General features: G+C 49.6%; 1 long non-coding RNA gene across 1 annotated transcript; it reads left to right on the forward strand.

Moving 5' to 3' along the window:
* The first annotated feature begins 10,244 nt into the window (after nt 1-10,244).
* Nucleotides 10,245-12,877, forward strand: LOC138258403 (uncharacterized). Its single transcript, XR_011198413.1, has 3 exons — nt 10,245-10,343; nt 10,452-10,500; nt 10,879-12,877. It is a non-coding gene; the product is annotated as an uncharacterized lncRNA (long non-coding RNA).
* The last annotated feature ends 1,706 nt before the right edge of the window (nt 12,878-14,583 follow it).

Consider the following 14,583-nt stretch of genomic DNA (forward strand, 5'->3'; position numbering starts at 1 on the left):
CGGAACGACGCAGCCTGACTTCAAGAAAAGAATTGTTGCAGCGCCTGCTGTGTGGTAGGAATTTGCATGCAACGCCCACCGGATCGACACAACCCCTGTAACTTCGTCCTGTCCGTGCCGGATTTCAACGCATCATCCCCGGGGCGCCGAAAACCCCGCAATTTGAAGAGGATCCAAGACCGAGCACCGGAAATCGACGCAAAGCCTTCCCTGCATCAAAAAATAAATGACGCATTGCCGGGTGCGGCCCGAGAAATCAACACACACCTCCCTGTTCTCCACGCATCTCCTCCTCTGGGGTTCTTTGCGGAGATTTTGAACGCAAACCAGGTACTTTGTGCTTGCAAGAGACATATATTGCTTTTAAGAGACTAAATACACTTTATATCATTTTTACAGTGATATCTCAAAATATACTTATTGCATTTTATTCGTTTTGACCTGCATCTTACCAGATAAATATTAGATATTTTTCTAAACACTGTGTTGTGTATGTTTGTGGTGTTCTACTGTGGTATTGCATGATTTATCGCACAAATACTTTACACATTGCCTTCTAAGCTAAGCCTGACTGCTCAGTGCCAAGCTACCAGAGGGTGGGCACAGGATAATTTGAATTATGTGTGACCTACCTGGACTAGAGTAAGGGTCCTTGCTTAGACAGGGGGTAGCCTGACTGTCAACCAAAGACCCCATTTCTAACTCCACGTAATGTGTCCTTCCCTCCTGGAACTTGCAATAAATGATCCAATCTTACTTCCAATATTACCCAACCTCCTTCTGGATCACAAGAGCTCCAGACACAACCTTATTCTGAACAAAACACTTTGGCCCTCATTACAGCCCTGGTGGTAAATGCCACCTACCGCTGTGCTGACGGCCGCCAACATACTGTCAACACGGCGGTATTCTGCTACGGATATTATGACCCACACATAGAATACCGGCACTATACAGACACCCCCACAAGTCCGCCACACCAAAGATCAGTGATAAACTGGCAATAGCAAAACCCACACCGTTGTGCCAACAGGAATACGCCCACAGTATCACGACCCACGAATCAACGTGGCGGTCTTTCAACTGCGGTAAACATTTGGCGCTACACACCACCACGCTCAAAATACACACACATTTACAAAACACCACCACATTGGACAATTCAAACTACACACACCTGACACACAAACACATACCACACCCACACACTCACACCACTATAAAACACACACCCACAATACCCACAACCCCTTACAATGAAAAAAAAGATAACTAACTGAGAGATACAAGCCATGAGCACCCACCCAATCAGAGGCACAGAACACCATCACCCATACACCATTCACGCACATCACAGCATACACAACACATCACCCCACACATCACCCCACGCATCTGTCACTCATACCACATCCATGGCACCCCAAAGACACCCCTGGTTTTCAGAGGAGGAGCTAAGGGTAATGGTGGAGGAAATCATCCGGGTAGAGCCACAGCTATTCGGATCACAAGTGCAGCAGACGTCCATTGCAAGGAAGATGGAGCTATGGTGGAGGATCGCGGACAGGGTCAACGCCGTGGGGCAGCACCCAAGAACCAGGGATGACATCAGGAAGAGGTGGAACGACCTACGGTGGAAGGTGCATTACATGGTATCAAGACACCAGATTGTTGTACAGTGGACTAGCAGTGGACCCCCACCTCCTCCCCCACAATTAACAACATGGGAGGATCAAGTCTTGGCGATCATGCATCCTTAGGGACTTGCAGGAGTAGTAGGAGGACTGGACTCCGGTAAGTCAAATCTTAACTATTATACCCCCCACCCTACCTGCATGCCATCACAAACTCCAACCCCTACCCTCACCCCCATCACTCCAACACCTCACATATACCCCACTAGCACAACCCACCCATCCCAATACCAAGCCAGCATGCAACAACAATGCATGGACATCACTCACAGACCTGCATGGACAGCCATCACCCCAGCATGCCCAATAACGAGACTCACCTAGCCCAAAAAATCACCACTCACACAAGGCCAAGCCAACAGGGAAATACACCCATGCACAAGATGGCACACACAGATACATTACCAATGCATTTGCATCCCAACAGGACCCCTACCCAACGTCACCGGAGAGGAGGTGTCAGCTATATCCAGTCCCACCCAGAAGAGGACCACAGTGGTGACAGCAGCTCTGCACGCCTGGATCAGGTTGACCAACCTGGCCCATCAGGGACCTCTGGACAGTCGGTTCCCCTGCCACAGTCCCAAACCACCACAGAGCCTCCCCCCTCCAGAAACACCACCACAGCACCCACCTCGTGGGCCCATGCCACTGTTCCGAGAACACGTCAATCAGCAGTGTGTCCACCACTACAGGGACCCCAGGCAACCCCACAAACTCAGGACGATCAGGGACCTGGGGTCAGTGGCAATGGGTACACGGTTCAGGGGACAGAGGCACAGGACAACAGGGAAGCCGGGAGGACTGATGTGTTACAGGGGGAGGACAGGCCCAGGGAACCCACTCTCCACAAGGCACTCTCCAACATCATGGGAGCATACCATCATTCCCAGGCGACCATGGGCACAATACTGGCCAAGTTGCAGGAGAACCAGTGGCTGCAGGTGGGACAGTACCTGGGGATCATGGAGGACTTGACCAAAATCTACACCACCCTGGTCACCATTGCAGGGGGCTGGCTGACATGGGCAAGACCACGAGGGAGGCAATGGCACAACAAAGGGTGCCTGACACTAGCCAAACCGAGGAACAGCCTTCGACCTCCGCCGGAGCTAGTGGACAGCCCCGCCACAGGACCAACAGGCCACCAGCACCCCACCCTCTGCAGAAGGAGAACCACCCCGCAAATGGTCCCTGTGATCCCAGCACAAGAAAGAGAACATTGCCAAGACCCCGCCAGGAAATAGGACTCTCCTGATAGTCACCCTTCTGTCCCACTCTGTTCCCCTGTCCACCTTGAATTGTCATTGCTCCCCTTCCTATGCCCCCTTGGACAATGCACCTATGATACCAAGAGAATGGACTCTACCATGGACTTTCCTCCACCATCACCCCAGACCCTTGCACATACCCGTATACTTATTAGCACCTAAATAAACACCCTTGAAACAAATACCAATCTGGAGTGTAATGAATCTCATATGTATTAGTACAACATTCTCCAAGCATTGCAACGTATATGTACAGTGAAATATACTACAGGATGACCTTTGGTGGGCAGCAGTACAAATAGCAGGAGCCAGAACGGGGCACACAGATCTGAAAATAGAGAATCCAAAGGGAACAGTCAATGGCCATAGACATAGGGTAAGAGGCTGCCATGTACAATGTCCAACAGATTACTGAAATGTTAAGTGGAGTTACACTCTCTTACCTGTGTGTCACTGGAAGTACTGCTGTATTATGTTTGTTCTGTTGTCCACATCTTCTTCCTCTGCCTCCTCTCCATCACTGTCCACAGGCTCCATCGCTGCCACAAGACCATCTCCAGGCTCATCCTCCTGCAGAAAAGGCACCTGGCGTCTCAAGGCCAGGTTGTGCAACATACAGCATGCCACGATGATCTGGCACACCTTCTTGGGTGAGTAGTACAGGGATCCACTAGTCAGATGGAGGCACCGGAACCTGGCCTTCAGTAGGCCGAAGGTTCTCTCAATTATCTACCTTGAACGCCCATGTACCTCATTGTAACGTTCCTCTGCCCTTTTCCTGGGATTCCTCACTGGGGTCAGTAGCCATGACAGGTTGGGGTCACCAGAGTCACCCGTAAATATCGAGGGACAACTGTTAGACACACACTAACCCTTAGGGACAACCCCATACCCAGACACCTACTTATACTTGGTGGGGACCTTGGGCTCACCCAAGGTTGCCACACCCGGTGCCTCTGGAGTTGGCCCATCACATATGGGATGCTGCTATTCCTCAAGATATAGGCGTCTTGCACAGAGCCAGGATATTTGGCATTCACATGAGAGATGTACTGGTCCGCCAAACACCATCTGCACATTCATCGAGTGATAGCTTTTTCTATTCCTGTAAACCTGTTCATTTCTCCAGGGGGTGACAAATGCCACATGTGTACCATCAATGGCACCTATGATGTTGGGGATATGTTCCAGGGCATTAAAGTCAGCTTTCACTGTGGCCAATTCATCCACCTGGGGGAACACGATGTAGCTGTGCATGTGTTTCAGCAGGGCAGACAACACTCTGGTCAACACATTGGAGAACATTGGCTGAAACATCCCTGATGCCATGGCAACTGTAGTTTGAAAGGAACCACTTGCCAGGAAATGGAGTGCTGACAGGACCTGCACTCGAGGAGGGATCCTGTGGGCTGGTGGATAGCAGAAAACAGGTCTGGCTCAAATTGGGCACACAGTTCTTGGATTGTGGCACGATCAAGTCTGTATGTGGTGATAATGTGTCTGTCCTCCATTGTCGACAGATCCACCAGGGATCTGTACCCTGGAAGATGCCGCCATCTCATAATCTGCCTCAGCGGTTGTAGCCTATGAAGGAGAACGGTGAGCAGAGGGTCATATTTCCACATAGATTGCATTAATATTGCTGAATTTACGTCACAGAAGCAGTATGTGAAGTCGAGAGTCAGATGATGTGCCAATGTCTGCTGTGAGGCAGTTAGGGGCCATGCCATGTTCCCCCCTGAAATTGAGGCTGCCTGACCTGTGAGGAGGGACAAGTCAAAATGAGGTAAGTGCGCTTGTGTTGTGCGCCGTCGCGGTAGGCGGTTGATGACCTCCGTGCAACTGCGCATTGGTTATCATTGGGCCCATTGGGTTCCAGGAGCCAACGGTGATGTACACCGGCAGCGACGGTATGCACTGCCGTGGACGTTACCACCATTTTCTATCTCTTCACTCACTTCTACAGGAGAGGACCTACACTGCAAGTGCTGCTGTGACCTGAGTCTGGAAGCAACAATGGCTCATGTGTCTGGGGAAAGGGCCCCTGCCTTCACTGCGGAGGAGTTGGAGAAACTGGTGGAGGGGGTCCTACCCCAGTACACATTACTCTACGGTCCTCCTGACAAACAGGTGAGTACACTGTGAGCATGATGTGTGGGCAATGCATGTTTGGAGTGGTGTGGATGTAAGCCACATGTTGGGGGGTGCTGATGCGTCCTGGCCTGAGTGCTGCATGAGAGGTGGTCAGTGTATGTGCTTCAGGGCATGGTTGGGAACTGGTGGGCAATGGGTATGCCGGTTCGGACGTGTGAGTGATTTCCTTTTCTGCTGTCTTTTCCCTCCAGGTCAGCGCCCACCAGAAAAAGGGTATTTGACATGCCATTGACAAGGAGGTGCAGACCCCGGGGGTCTATCACAGACAGAGCACCCACTGCTGCAAGAGATGGGAGGACCTGCGCCGCTGGACCAAGAAAACGGCTGAGGTCCAGCTGGGGATGACCTCCCAACGTGGAAGGGGTGCCCCTTGGACCATGACCCCCCTGATGTTCTGCATCCTGGCAGTGGCCTATCCCGAGTCAGATGGGCGCTTGAGGGCATCACAGCAGTCACAAGAGGGTGAGTACAGATTCAGAAAGCTGACTTCACGCGCTTTAGGAGGTAGCTGGGTGGGGGATGTGGGCTGTGGCTGCCCCTAGGCCAGGGCGATCATGGCAGGGTAGGTCCCTTGTGTGCAGGCTCTGGTGCACTCCTACCCCAATTGTTTAAGTAGCCATCTACTACTGGGCAGGGTCCTGTGGGTGTCAGGTGTACAGATGCTGGCGTTAGGCATTGTACCCCATGGGCTTGTGACTATCTTAGTGACTGGTTGGGCACGGCCTAGTGCACAAGGCAGCTCACTGTGTGTTGTGTACACCAACGGTAGGGGTGTTGCTGGCATTGACCAAGTTTATCTTCTGTCTTACCCCCCCTTTTTGCATTGTCACCCTGTACTTGTGTGCATTAGCATCATCTGGCGGAGGAGCAGAGGCACCGGTGATGGAGAGAGCTGCATCTCACATGGGCCTGGAGGCCGAATCCACCGAGGGTGAAGGCACCAGTGGGACAGAGGGTGAGGGGAGCTCCACGAATGGGACAGGAGGGGAGAAAACTGACAGCGACTCCTCCTCAGATTGAAGCTCCCTGTTGGTGGCGGACACCTCTGTGCCCACCCCAACAACAGGTACAGCCGCCACCCCCCTACCAGCACCACCCTCCCAGTAGCGTCTACACTCACACCTGCATGCACTACATCTTCATCCACTACCTCCATCACCAGCACACCCATCACTACACGCCCCTCACTGGCAGTCACCACCCCCACAACCATGCCCACATCCCCTGTGTCCTCTCCCAGTGTGTCTGTGATCCCTTATCCCAAAGTACATAAACGCAAGCACCCACACACCCAACAGCCATCCACCTCACAACAGCATCCAACCCATGCATCTTCACCCAAACTCAGCTGACGTACACCTCCTGCAACCACTCCTTGTTCCTCCACTCCTCCACTCCTAAACCCTCCTGTGGGTGTCAGGTGTGCAGAGGCTGGCATTAGGCATTGTATACCTAGGGTTGGTGACTATTTTAGTGACTGGTTGGGCATGGCCTAGTGCATAGGGCAGCTCACTGTGTGTTGTGTATACCAACGGTAGTGGTGTTGCTGGCATTGACCAAGTGTATCCTCTGTTTCTCGCCCCATTTTTGCTTTGTCACCCTGTCCTTGTGTGCATTAGCATCAACTGGCGGAGGAGCAGAGGCACCGGCGACGAGGGAGCTCCATCCCACATGGGCCTGGAGGCCGAATCCACCGAGGGTGAAGGCACAAGTGGAATGGAGGGCGTGGGGAGCTCCACGACGGGGACAGAAGGGGAGACCACCGACAGCGACTCCTCCTCATATGGAAGTTCCCTGGTGATGGTGGACACCTCTGTGCACACCCCAACAACAGGTACAGCCACCACCCCCCCTACCAGCACCGCCCTCCCAGCAGCCCCTCAGCGTGTTTCCCGTGCCCGCTCACCCAGAAGGGTGGGCATCTTCTTCGCCCCAGGCACCTCATGCCCTGCCCCAGTCAGCCCCGCTGCCCTCAGTGAAGAGGCTATTGACCTCCTGAGATCCCACTTTATTAGTCAACCATACTGAATGCCATCCAGGGTGTAGCAGGGCTTTTGCAACAAAAAAATGCATAGCTGGAGAGCATTCACTCTGGCGTGGCGGCCCAACAGAGAGTATTTCAGGCTCTGGCCTCAGCACTGATGGCAGCCATTGTCCCTGTTTCCAGGCCTCCCCCCTCCAACTTCCACTGCCCAGACCCAATCCCCTCTACCTCAGCCTATCCAAAGCACACCTTCAGACCAGCATGCACCCAAATCACCACAAAAAAGTGGCTCAGGCAAACATAAGCACCACACTTCATCTCACAGGCACTCACACAAGCACCATGCCCATGAAAACACACCAACATCCACTGCCCCCACTGTGTCCCCTTCCTCCTCCTCCTCCACCTCCCTCCCAGTAGCGTCTACACTCACACCTGCATGCAATACATCTTCATCCACTACCTCCATCACCAGCACGCCCATCACTTCATGCCCCTCACTGGCAGTCACCATCCCCACAACCCTGCACACATCCCCTGTGTCCTCTCCCAGTGTGTCTGTGACCCCTTCTCCCAAAGTACACAAATGCAAGCACCCACCCACCCAAAAGCCATCCACTTCACATCAGCATCCAACCAATGCATCTTTACCCAAACTCAGCAGACGTACACCTCCTACAACCACTCCCTCTTCCTCCACTCCTAAGCCCTCTCCATCTTCCCATCCCAGTATGTCTAAAAAACGTTTCCTGGCTAACGTTGACTTCTTACCTCCCCCCGCCATCCTTACCTCGGGCCAGGGTGTCCAGAACCCAGGCCAGCACCTCATCCACCAAGTCTGCATCCGCTGTGGTACCTGCAAGTCCCAGAGGATCAAAGGGGGCACCCGTCAGGGCAGCCAGTGTGCCACCGACCCCTGCAAAAGATCAACCCATCCCGCCACCTGCCAAGGTGAAGAAGGGGTCAGCATGCAGCATGAACAAGAAGGACGACCCACCCAGCAAGGCCTCCTCCAAAAACTCAAGCTGCCAGTGCCAAGGTCCCAGCAGCATCTGCCCAGGTGGGGAAGGGGAAGAAAACCCAAGGCAAGGCACATCAGGCCTCGGAGGCTCCAGGTGAGGGACTAGTGCCCACCATCAGTACCGACAGCCCCGCAACCTGTACCGCGGAAAACACTGCCACCTGCACCGCCACCTCCCTGCCACCTGCATCGCCCCCTGCACCACCACCTGCACCGCCGCTGCCACTACAACTGTGAGCTAGATATTGAGGCTCTCTACAATAACATCCCTCAAGATGAGGCACTACAAATTATGCATGTCTTTTTAGAGCAGAGGCCTCCTCCTCATAAGGTTCCCTCTTCCTTCTTACTTGCATTAGCTACGTTATGCCTTAAAAATAATGTTTTTGCATTTGACAATGAGCTATACCTACAAGTTAAGGGCGTAGCAATGGGTTGTAACTTCGCCCCTGAAATTGCGAATTTGGTCATGGCTTTTTCCGAAGATAGATGTATCTTCGAGAGGGACAACCCATTTTACACCAACATTAAAATGTGGTTGCGTTACATTGACGATATTTTTCTGATTTGGGAAGGGGGTACGGAGGCCCTTTCTGCGTTTCATCATTGGATTAATCACTTAACCCCTGATCTTAAGTTTACTTTGTCATCTGACCGTAAACGGATCAATTTTTTAGATCTATGGATTCAATCCACTGAAGGCTGTATCTCAGTGAGTCTCTTTAAAAAGCCTACCGATAGAAACACCCTCTTGCACTTTTCAAGTAACCATCCTCGGCCCTTGAGAGAGAATTTGCCTTATGGCCAATTTCTTCGCATCCGCCGTAATTGTACTAATAAAGAAGACTACTTCTCTAATGCCGAAGCATTGATATCCAGACTCATCAATAGAGGCTACCCTAAGAAGATCGTTAAAGGGGCTGCTAAACGTGCCTGGTACACCCCACGAGAATGTTTGCTAGTACTCAAGCCCAAAAAGCTAGCTTGTCCTCTCACGTGCGTATTGACGTATAACCCTAAAGCTAATCGCATTAGAGCCATTATTGAAAGAAATTGGAAGTTACTTCTCCCCGTAGCAATAGACAGACCCTTGTTTGCCTTTAAAAGGGGCCGGAACATCTATGACTCCTTGGTTCATGCTCCGTTTAGTTCTAATAATAGAAAAAAGACTGATTTGAGGAGCATGTTACTTTTACCACCAATCATTGGACATTTCCAATGCACGAACTGTCTTGCTTGCCAATATACACAGCAGACTAGTCAGGTGAAGATAAATGGGAAAATACATTTTCAACGTTCTTTCTCTAACTGTAATACACGAAATGTGATATATTGTATCACCTGTCCTTGTCAATTGACCTATATTGGTCAGACGATACAACCTGCGAAAACACGTATCATTCAGCACATGTCTAGAATTAGATGTATGGTTCGCGGAGCTCCAATGGTTGACCACTACATCCAACAGGACCACCGTCCAGAAGACATTAGATGGTCCATTTTGTATGTAGTCAATAAAACAAACATGGGCAACCTGATTGCTTCCGTTCTGGACAGAATGGAAGCTCGCCTGATTGAAAGATTTGGGACGGCCAGATGGGGCCTCAATGACCTGTTTGAAATGTGGGCCCTACTATAATTCTGACTGTGTTTGCTCTACTTGGTCTAGCTAGCACTTCCCAGCAATAGATGTAGTGCGTCCCAAATTGTTGTGGTTCTCTTGGGGTAGTTTTTAGTTTTTATTTCTTTAGTTTGGTTTTGTTATTATTTGAGAATAGTGCATTTATTCATACTCCAGTGGGTTTTCTGGGTAAATATTTTTACTATACTCTGTAGTTGGATTGTTGTAATGTCGAATTTTTATTTTGATTTGTTGTATTTTACATTTTGATCAGTTTCTATGGTGCATTATTTGTGATTAATTTTCTTTCAGAAACGTGTATTTAAAATGAGCTGTGCATCTACTGTGTTGGCTCTCCAGTAGCCAGCTTTTCGTTACTTCATCGGTAGAGTTGCACATTTAAAGATGGCGCCCACACATCTGTGTCGTAGTTAGACACTGTGTAGTCACCTTTTCTATGTTTTTCTTGTGGTCGCATTGCCAGAGAGCCTCCCCTGGAACTTAGAGCTTTTACTTAAACGCGCACCGCTCGTGTGCGCGTTCTCCATTAGCCGTGACACTGTAAACTGCCCGGCACGGCTGTATTGACATTTTCCAGGTATGCGCTTCCACTTATATTTGTTTTGATGCAGCGCCGGCATTTAAAGTGTGGATTGATGATTCTTTTATCAGCGAGTGTAATTTCTCCTACCTCCCGTTTTTCTAGACTGCCTTTTGGCATTTGCATGATTCACTCCACTCTCTCTGCTATCCAGGTCAGTCTCTCTGGTTTTGCTCCTTATATTTACATTTATATTTAGCTTTAAATATATGGTTGTCAATGTGTTTGTATACTTTATTTATTTCTTTATATGTTTTTCGTGGTGGAATAATTTGTTTTGTCTCCTTTCTTTTGACTATATGCAATTGGCTTGCTATCATTTTTCTAGTAACTTAGGCACTTGTGCAGGGAAGCTCCTTTATTTTATTCTATTCTATTTTCTTTCGGTCATCCGTCACTTGTTATTCATTATTTTTTGGTGCACCTTGGGTGTTATTTTGGTGAACAGGTGTGGTAATTCACAGCCTGGTTGGATTTATAGCTGTTATGAATTATAATGATTTTAGTAATTTTATGTATATTGTATATATAGGCACTGTCTTCATTGTCCTGAGGAGGCCGGATTTGTTAAGGCCGAAAAGCGTCGACTATACTTTTCAAGGAATGACTTTTGGAATTTATGAACTATGAACTAGAAATCACGGACTGTATCGGACTGTCTCTCGGTGACTGCTCGATTTCACTGAGCTAAGATACTCTCCATGGACAATCGTCATTACCTTCTTTTGTGACTGCTGGTCATTGATTGGCTTTGCAGATCATACTCTCTCACGGTGCTATAATGGAACTTTCCTTTGCTGTTTCTTGTGATGTATAATATGTATATAGTGTATTTTTTCTATTTGTCATTTTGTATATAAGATTTCCCTCGGTACACAGGTATCGGTGGACACTATAGTTTAATTGGTCAATTGGAAATAAAAGAAATTAGTTTCTAGTGAATAATTAAGTTTTTCACTTTGCTAGTTAAGTCTATTTATCCCTTCTGGATATTTTCTTGTTTACATTATTGCTTTTGTCCCTGATCCAGGGGGTTAATAGGGACTTCCCTTTTTGTTGCCACTACAACTGTGAGCAGCATCATCCCCAGTGGGCAGCCATCCGAGTCTGCTGGAGATGGCCTGGTGTCTCCCTCCACCACTACCAGCACCTGCACCACGGCCAGCACCGGCAGCCTCCCCGCCGCTGACCCCACCGCAAGCACCACCACCTGCACTGCCATCAACACCGCCACATGCCCAGCCAGTGCCACCACAACTGTGAGCAGCATCATCCCCAGTGGGCAGCCGTCCGGGGCTGCAGGAGACTGCCAGGACCGTCCCACCACCACTTGAAGCACCCCCACCAGCACCGGCACTACCACCAGTTTGCAGCCTTAGTAGCCACAGGATGGTGTCTGGCTCTGCCTCCATGGGTTATCATGCTACCTGTTCCCTGCAAATCTTGTGCCTCAGACACCCAGGTGAGGGAATGTGAACCGCCACACCCCAAGTGTAGCATTACTGGGCACAAAGCCCCCTCCAGAACAAGTGGAGAAAGGCATCCACTCACCCTATCCTTGGACGGATGAAGCACACTGGGCACAATACCCCCTCCAGAACCATTGGAGACATGCATGCACTCACCCCATCCTTGGCAGGATGAAGCACACTGGGCACAATGCCCCCTCCAGAACCAGTGGAGAAAGGCATCCACTCACCCTATCCTTGGCAGGATGAAGCACACTGCGCACAGTGCCCCCTCAAGAACCAGTGGAGAAAGAAATCCACTCAACCTATCCTTGGCAGGATGAAGCACACTGGGCACAATGCCCCCTCCAGAACCAGTGGAGACATGTATCCACTCACCCTATCCTTGGCAGGATAAAGCACACTGGGCACAATGCCCCCACCAGAACCAGTGGAGAAAGGCATCCACTCACCCTATCTATGGCAGGATGAAGCACACTGGGCACAATGCCCCCTCCAGAACCAGTGGAAGAAGCCATCCACTACAGAGACTGTGGCTTTGCACTCCCCAGGACCAAGCAGTGGGCAAACCACCCACTTGAGAGACTGTGGCTTCCCACTCCCCAGGACCAAGCAGTGAGCAAACCACCCACTTGAGAGACTGTGGCCTTGCACTCCTCAGGACCAAGCAGTGGGCAAACCACCCTCTTGAGAGACTGCGGCATTGCACTCCCTAGGACATCGCTGTGGGCATGTTGCCCCCTCCAGGAGCCGTGGCGTAGTGCCATCTTCTGGCTGAGGTGCCCCCCCCCTTCCATCTCCCCCTGAGGTGCCTGTGTGTTTTCGACCTGATGCCCCTGCAGTGTTCTCTCCGTTTTGAGGCAGGAGTCAAGTGTGGGCTTTGCCCATGATTTTTTGGCCCAGTAGGCCATGGACATTTTCAAAGGACAGTGTACGGCTTTCTGTACATATTGTAAATATTTGTATATACTGTTTTTCTAAACTTTTACTATGTCTGCCTATTTCTAATATATCACTGATTGGACTCTATTCCTTTTGCCCTTGAGTTCTCCCAGGAGGTTACAGGCTGTAAATGTAATGTTGCTTCATGTTTTTGTGTGTATGGTGTTGTGGGTGAGGGTGGGGGGGGGGAGTGTGTGTGTTTCACTCTCTTTTTCCTCCCCCCTTCCCTGTGTGCTAAGTGCAGTACTCACTGTGGTCGTCACCGCTGCCTTTGATATCCATTGTGTATGAGAAGATACACCAGCATGGGGAACACCTGCAGCTCGGCCTCCATGGCGTCCTGGTTCTTCGTTTCTTGTTGAGAGGTGAGTGGATTCCCTTCCATTTCCTATTTCCGCCAAGCTATTGATGGCATTGGTGCCGCCCCGAAAATATGGCGGATTGGCGGGTTGTGATGGAGTGGCCGGTACATTGTCTTCTGCATGTCTGTTGGCGGTTACCGCTGCGGTGTTTGTTGCTACCGCCGTGGCAGTCGGAGTGTTAAAGTGGCTCTCTATGTTGGCGGTTTCCGCCATGGTCGTGATTCAATTTTTTCTACCCCGGCTAAAAAAGCATACTGATCAGCCTGGTCTGAATGGATAAGCTGAGGTGTGGGACAATCTGTCAATCCCTTTTCAGAAAATGTCACATTTATAGTCAATTTTTTAGCCTCTCAAGTTGGTGAAGGCAAGACATACTTTGAAGTCAAAGTCTACCGAGCTGCCAGAGAATGCTTATCTCTCTCTTTAAATGCTATCCGTTAAATTAACAATGTTGTTATGCTTTCTTTCTATTAAACGTCTTTCTGATGTCAAAGCATTGGACATTTCAGAAACACAAAAAAACTAATCTAACCTCTGTGTTTTACCCTTTCTTTCCTGATCACCACCAACTGTGCATGGGTAACTGTTTGAAAAATAATGAACAACAAATTAACCATCTCAGAATGCCCTCCGACACTCAACTTCTCATTTCCTTAAAAAAGCCTCATAAACCAGTTTCTTCCCCTACCCTTGCCTGTTGGGTTAGATGGGTTATGTTTTTAGCTGGCACTGATACCTTCATTTTGGAGCTCATTTCTCCAGGGGGTCCATAGCATCCAAAGCCTTTTGGGACGGGCTCCCGATAGAGGACATTTTAAGATGATTTGATTGGTGAAATGATAACATATTTTGTACTTTTATAGCAAACTTGTTCATGCTGCTTCTTCATTGGTAATAAATATGCTTTAAACAAGCATAAAAAGTGTCAAGCACTAACCTGTTTGTCCCACGGAGACACAATGCTGACCCAAGTTGCTTGTTCCCAACTCCACCTAGTGTTGCATGCCTCCCACTTCCTTGTATGTGATCAGCACAGCAATTTTCTGAGAGAGACAGAAACACAGACATTGCCTGGCAGGTTCAGGGTGGCTAGCAGTGGTCAACGAGGAGCACCTATTTCCTATGATGAATTAAACTTTTAGTCAAATAACACTTTTCATGTAGCCGATATACTAAAACTACTCTTCGCCAATTCCCGCAAACTAGGTGTACTTGTGAGGGTCCCCTTTCCTGCTTTTAATGGCTCTCCCCTCTCTCTTGGCATCTTCAAGAAACAGTATGGAACCTGAAACCACATACAATGCTTAGCCTTCTATTCTATCTACATGTACTCCCACCTTGTTACCAAGTCAATGTGGCCCCACTGGAAGATCTACCTAAAGTGTTCCAGAAATTCAGTGTACGTCTTGCTGGTTGGGTCTTGATGAGAATTTCTAAAACACAGTCACACTCACACTCATAGAC

This window comes from Pleurodeles waltl, chromosome 2_1 (assembly GCF_031143425.1).
Source record: "Pleurodeles waltl isolate 20211129_DDA chromosome 2_1, aPleWal1.hap1.20221129, whole genome shotgun sequence".
Lineage (NCBI taxonomy): Eukaryota > Metazoa > Chordata > Amphibia > Caudata > Salamandridae > Pleurodeles > Pleurodeles waltl.